The sequence below is a fragment of the Grammomys surdaster genome, unplaced genomic scaffold (assembly GCF_004785775.1).
Source record: "Grammomys surdaster isolate TR1022 unplaced genomic scaffold, NIH_TR_1.0 126198, whole genome shotgun sequence".
Lineage (NCBI taxonomy): Eukaryota > Metazoa > Chordata > Mammalia > Rodentia > Muridae > Grammomys > Grammomys surdaster.
In genome coordinates, this window is record NW_021621003.1 from 4,216,233 (window position 1) to 4,222,885 (window position 6,653).

Here is a 6,653-nt window from a genome sequence, read left to right on the forward strand (position 1 = left end):
TTTCAAATATATACATATATAATTTTGGGAAAGGATCTCCTGATTTTTGGCTCATACACAAAAATTTGTCTGGAGGAGAAAAATCTCTTTATTCAGACTTTAAAAAGTGCCCCACTAGCCTAGTGGGGCTGCTTGAGACTTATGGATCAATCAGGACATGAGTCTGATGACAGTGGCCTGGACCACACTAAGCCTGGGTTGTCTCCTAGAGATCAGAGAACTATCTGCACGACACTACTCTCCTTGGATAGGACGAGGGTATGGCAGGGCTCGGGCACATGAGACAAACACAAGTTCTCAGAATTTGTTTTCTCTTCTGGGCACACTCCAGAGTTGTCAGCAACTTGCTCCTCAAAATGCTAAGAGAACTCATGCCCAACTTCCTGTCATGACCTTCTCCCTCCTAAATGCCTAAAAAAAAACATTATCCTATTAATATAAAACTGTTAGAATGTGTACCATCATGATAAGCCATTGTGGATGAATTGAAATATGTAAACGCCTTGGTTTGACTCTGTCTGGGTAATACATTTACATTTGAATTAACATCTAAAGACATATTTTCTGACTAGAAAATAGACACATTCCTGAAAACGTTTTCAACTAACATCTATGGACACATTTCCGACTACAGAATTGACATACCCCTAAAAATTTCTTGGAAAACCTTTTAAAATAGAAATTATCACTATAGTTATGAGAGAGCCATTTTCCAGAGCCCCGAGACTAACTATGCAGTAGAGAAGAAATGTAGATTCTTGGAGATGAATAGATGGAAGGAATAAAAGAAATTCAAACCAGAAATTTTGCCCTTGGATTTCTATTTTGGATTTATTTCAAGAATTTCGATTTCTAGTTATTTTTCATTATTGAATTTTCTTAAAGTAAAGCCATCAGTACTATATACAATATCCAAGAAGTCCCCAAATCAGTTGTGTCAGGGAAGCAGCAAATGATGTTCTCCTGATGTGGGATAATGTCTGTCCCTCATTACAGGGCAAATCTGAAGGTTTTAGATACCTCGGTTGTTCTAAAAGCAATTGTGATTGCCTAGGGCTGAGCAGACTTCTGAGAAACTTGAGCAGTGACTCCTCTCTCCCTTAAATACTCTGTATCGGACAGTTTTTCATTACTACAGGGAAATGCTGGAAGCTGATACTTTTAAAAATAAAAAGAGTTGTTTAGCTCATATCCTTGGAAGCTGGAAGTCAAGACAGAGTGTTCCGTGGTCTGTTGTCATCACAGAATCCGGAGCATGTACAAAAGGGAGGGACCACAGAGTGAGATGGGAAGCCAAAGAGCAGAGAGGAGTCAGTAGCGTTTTGTCTCACAAAAACTGAGGATTCCACAAGAACTACATCAATCTCCTCTGCTGAGATGCTAAGAACCACCTTTCCACTGAGCCCTTCTTCCTAAAGGTTCCATACCTGTCAGCTTACATGAACTACTGGGGATTCGCATGATAAAACTATGGCTTCTGTCATGCCACACTACCTTTGTTCTCTCATTGTGTCCACACATCTGGGAACAGGCACACACACATGCAAACACTCATTCACTCAGTTTCCAATGTCTAGGCCTACCTCTCCTGATTATCTTAGGTCTTCCACAGTGAGGTCTCCTTGTAAGGATTTAAGTACCACCAGCCTGTTCTTCAAGCCCTCCCTGAGTTCACCCAACAAACTCACAGCTGCTTGGTTCAGTTGTAACTGAAAATGAATGCCAATGTAGTGGCTTCCTAAGCCTTCTAAACAGCAAAGGCCTGTCAATGGACAAGGAATATGCTAGATACTCAGAGGAGCTCCATAAGTGTGTAACCCCCTGAGTAATTGCTTCTGCTATGACATGTCTGGCCTTTAATCCTGTGGCATTTGGCCACCTCTTTTTTCAACACACCCTTCTCTTGGCTCCTGGGACCCCATTGTGTTCTCCTGCTTTAGTCTCTGTCTCTATTAACAACAAAAATAATGACCATGAGAATTTTTAAGAACTGGATGTTCTGCCTCATGCACAAAGCTATGCATACTTCTAAGCTCATTTCTACAAATTCACTCAGTTCCCAAGTGCTAGTTCCTCTCTCTATCCTTCCTCCTGGATCAGTGTCTCTGCAAAAGATCAGATAAAGGCTGTCAAGATGACTCAGGAGGAAAAGATGCCTGACCTCACCCACAGTTGTTTGCTGACATCCACATTTATACTGTGGCATGCATGCTTACATATATACAGCATGCATGAGCATTTACACACACACACTCATGCACACACACATGTAAACATGCATGCACTCATGCAGGCACTAACTTACTACTGCTGATACTACTACAACTATTCATCACCATCATTATCACCTTCATCATAATATAATAGGCTGGTAAGATGGCTCAGTGACTAGGGGTGCTTGCACCCAATCTGATGTAGTAGTTTGAATGAGAATGGCCCCCAGAGGCTCATATGTTTGATTTCTTGGTTCCCCATTGGTGGAACTGTTTGGGACCGTTTGTAATCTTGCTAGAGAATGTGTGTCACTGGGGAGGGGGAAGGTGAGAATTAAGGTTTCAAAACACTCATCCTATCCTCAGTGTGTTGCTTTCTCTGCCTGGTGCTTGTGAATCAAGATATAAGGTCTCAGCCACTGCCCCAGCACCATGCCTACCTAATGCTACCATGTTTTGTACCATGATGGTCAACGACTCTAACTCTCTGAAAATATAAGCCACAAACACACTATTTCTTCTATAAGTTGTCATGGTTGTGGTGTCTTTTCACAGCAATAGAAGAGTAACTAAGACATCTGATGATCTGAGTTCAATCCCCAAAACAAACAATGTGGAGAGAATAGACTTCAGAATAGAATAGAATAGAATAGAATAGAATAGAATAGAATAGAATAGAATAGAATAGAATAGAATAAAACAAAGATAATAAATAGCAATATGTGGTCAGAAAGCAACACAACAAAGAAGGCAAGTAATCCAGGATCAAAGGACCTTAGATTCAGCATATGGCTATGCCAAAGACCCTGAAATGCTGAGATGTTGCCCCAAAGGAACAATAAAGAAAAGCAAGGAAGATACTTCAGAATGTACTAAAATAGAAGAAGCCAAAGGATAATACCAAGAAGACGTTGGCAAAGGACACACACTTCCAACCAAAGCCTGAGTCCAATAAAACATAAATTGTTGAGAGGAATGTGGGGGTGGGTGATGGTGCCCCCTTTGTTGTATTGTGTCTATTCACTAAAGCAAGCCAACAAGTGTAGCCCATACTCAAAAAGTGGAGACAACACATGACATAAAAACCAGAAGACAGGAATACTGGGGGCTGTCTTAGACGCTACTTTTCAGAGTGACTACCACTCTCCACCATTATATATAAATAGGTCTTCATTATTAAATCTATGGTGCAGATGAAATTATTTTTCCTTTGAATAACTACCTACTATTGGATATTTATAATTATAATTTTGTAATAAATACATTTTGATACATTAATTTTAATATTTATTTAACTATTTCTAGATACTCTATTTCTAGAGGTGACATTGCTGGAAGAAAAGATTGTGTGATTTTTAATTTTTAGAGCTTTTTGTTATTGTTGTTTTGAGTCAGAGTCTCACTATGTAGCTCTGGCTATCCTGGAACTCACTACATAGACCAAGCTGGCCACAAACTCAAAACAAAACAAAACAAAAAAACAAAAAAACAAAAAAACAAAAAACACCTGCTTCTGATTCCCAATGCTGGGATCAAAGGTGTATGCCACCATACCCAGCTAAGTTTTAATTATTTGAAATTATTATTTTATTATGTGTTGGTGCCTGCATACTGGTAGCCTCAGAGGCCAGAAGAGGTTATCATATTCCTGTGAACTACTCACCATGTGGCTCTTATCTGCTGAGTCAACTCTCCAGGCTCCTAAAGATTTATTTATTTTCATTTATTTGTGTGTGTGTGTGTGTGTGTGTGTGTGTGTGTGCATGTGCACACACACCTTTGTGTTGACTTGTGTACCAAGTGTGTGTAGGTATTGTGGGGGCCAGAAGAAGGCATCAGATTCCCTGAAACTGGAATTACAGATAACTGTGGCACAGTATGTGGGTGCTAAGAGCCAAATCAGGATCCTTTAAATGCAATATCCATTCATCACTTCTAAACCACCTCTTTGGCCCTAGATATGTGTAATTTAATTATTCATACATTGTCTTCCAAATGTATTGGACCAACATACTTTTCAATGATTTCTAAGTAATGATTTAAGTACCAATTATTGAAGTGCCTGCAGACTATCCGGTTCCTCTACCCATTACAGATGCTGGGCAGGACGATTCGTTCCTGCTACTGTCCACAACAGCCTCCCAGTGTGATGCTTCAAGGATCTGGAGATGTCAACCCTCTGTAAGGATTGAAGATGACAATCGATTTCCCACCATCCCATTTTGGAGAGGACACATTCAAACCCCAGCATTGCTACAACAAATGGGAATGGCAAGCTCAGTGCCTATGTGAAAAACTCATGTGCTCACACAAAGTCCGTTCTAGATTCTAAAACACTGCTGAAAGGAGCTTGCTTTCCTGAGGTGATTAAGGAGCCCTACCTGCCTCTGTCAGGTAGTTCTGCCCTCTCAACACATGGTTTCTGGCAGGAGAGAGATGAGGGGTTACATAAGCAGCCTTAAGAGCCTTTAAGAACCTTGGCCAGGAAGTAACATATATGGCTTTGCTCAAAGCACATGCACCACAGCTAGTCAACAGCCACATCCGAGGATTTTGGTGACAGTTTAATTTAAAAGGCTCCAATTCACCAAACATTAAACAGCTGACATCATTAAGGTTTATTATTAACACATTTGAATGATGGCTGCTCATAGATATACAGCATGGTGACAAATGCATACAGATGATAAACTGATGTGGCATTTATTCAATTATATCTCTAACAAAATTGTATCAAGTAACATACAATGTTATGGGCATCAGAGGCCCCTCCCAATGGCCTTAGATGTCATCAGCAAATCTATACCCCAGCCCCAACTTCAGGTTTCCTTGAAAAGACTTAACAAAAATATAAACATCGGATTGTCTATCTCCAGTCTTGCCCTACTGTGCTCAGACAGATGTGTGTCACTTGGCAGCCCATGTAGAGACAGCTCCTGCCAGATGGTGTCTTTTTTTAAGTGGACACAACTTGGCACCTGACATTTCTACCTCTGCTGTTTCTAATCATTTCTTGCCTGGGCATATCAGGGTCAGGCTTAAAGACCTGCTAGAACTGGACTCAAGATTGATGAGAACAAGATGTAACTAGGCCTCTCCCAGAGGTTTGGGAAGAGCAGCTGGAGTCTGGCCCTGCACATCACAACAAAGACCATTAAAACCAGAGAAATTACAAGAGGGGGGGGGGGGGGGGGGGGGGGGGGGGAGGGAGGGGGGGAGGGAGGGAGGGAGGGAGGGAGAGAGAGGTGAAAGGGGAGAGGGAGGAGGGGAGGGGGAGAGGGAGAGAGAGATACAGAGAGAGAGAGAGACAGAGAGACACAGAGAGAGAGACACACAGAGAGACACAGAGAGAGACAGAGAGATGCAGAGAAGAGAGCAAAGTCATCCAAAGGGTACCGAGGGCTCCTCACAGGGGACACCTTTAAAGGAGAGTTGAGCGCTCCCTCATCCTCAGCTTCACTCACACTTTGGACTCTGTAAACAAGGAACAGAAATTACTAGGCTGGAACTGTGAGTCCTTCACCTTGGCCGTTTCCTCGTGGAGTTGAATCATTCCCACTCAAAGCATGAGAGAGCCCCTCCCCCTTTTATTTTTGTTCTTCAGCGCCCACTCTGTGATGACATAATGGAGCATGGCTGAGTTTTTGGGGGAGTGTGCTAGAGAGGGTCCTAGACAGGAAGGAGAAGTTTCCGTTCTGTTCTCCAGTAATGGAACATCCATTCCCATAGCCGGGAAAGAGAAGGCCCAGAAGTTCAGACAAATGCCCTGGCAGGGACTGATTGCTTGGGCTGGGCACTCCAAAGTTCACCTTGTTTCTCCTCCTAAGTGACGTTGCCCCTGCCCCCACCTGTCCCCTCCAAGACCATCTATAACGAAGAGCTCATCACTCATCACCAGAGAGATCTGGTTTCTTTCAGCCAATCCTGCAGCCACACCTCCCTTCTCATGAAGCACAGACCAGGCTCTGTCAGCCAAGTGTGGGCATCTGCACGAAGAACTATTGGCCTCAAGCCCTGAGGCAGGCACTCTGGGAAGTCCTGGGCTTGCCTGACCTTCAGTTCTGCTGTCTACTTGAAGGGCCAATTTTTCTAGGTGTTTATAAAATAAATTTTGAGTTTCCTTTTAATGCTGAGTTTTAGTTTGTGAACACATTGGAAGCATGGGGAGGGTAGGTTGGGAGAAAGCTTTGAATAAAAACATTCAAAAGAACACCATATGTTTGACCTCTTTCTCCTAAGTTCAACACACACACACATACACACTCATTCCTGACTCATTTGTTTAATTCTTTTATTTTGCATCTTTTCCTCACTGTTATCTGCTATTATAAATTGTAAAATTGCTTTTATTAAAAAAACATTCAATTTCTTCAAAAATTATAGCTAATATATACAGATACACTTTGCATGCAATTTTGTAATCACTTGAGAGTACCTAAT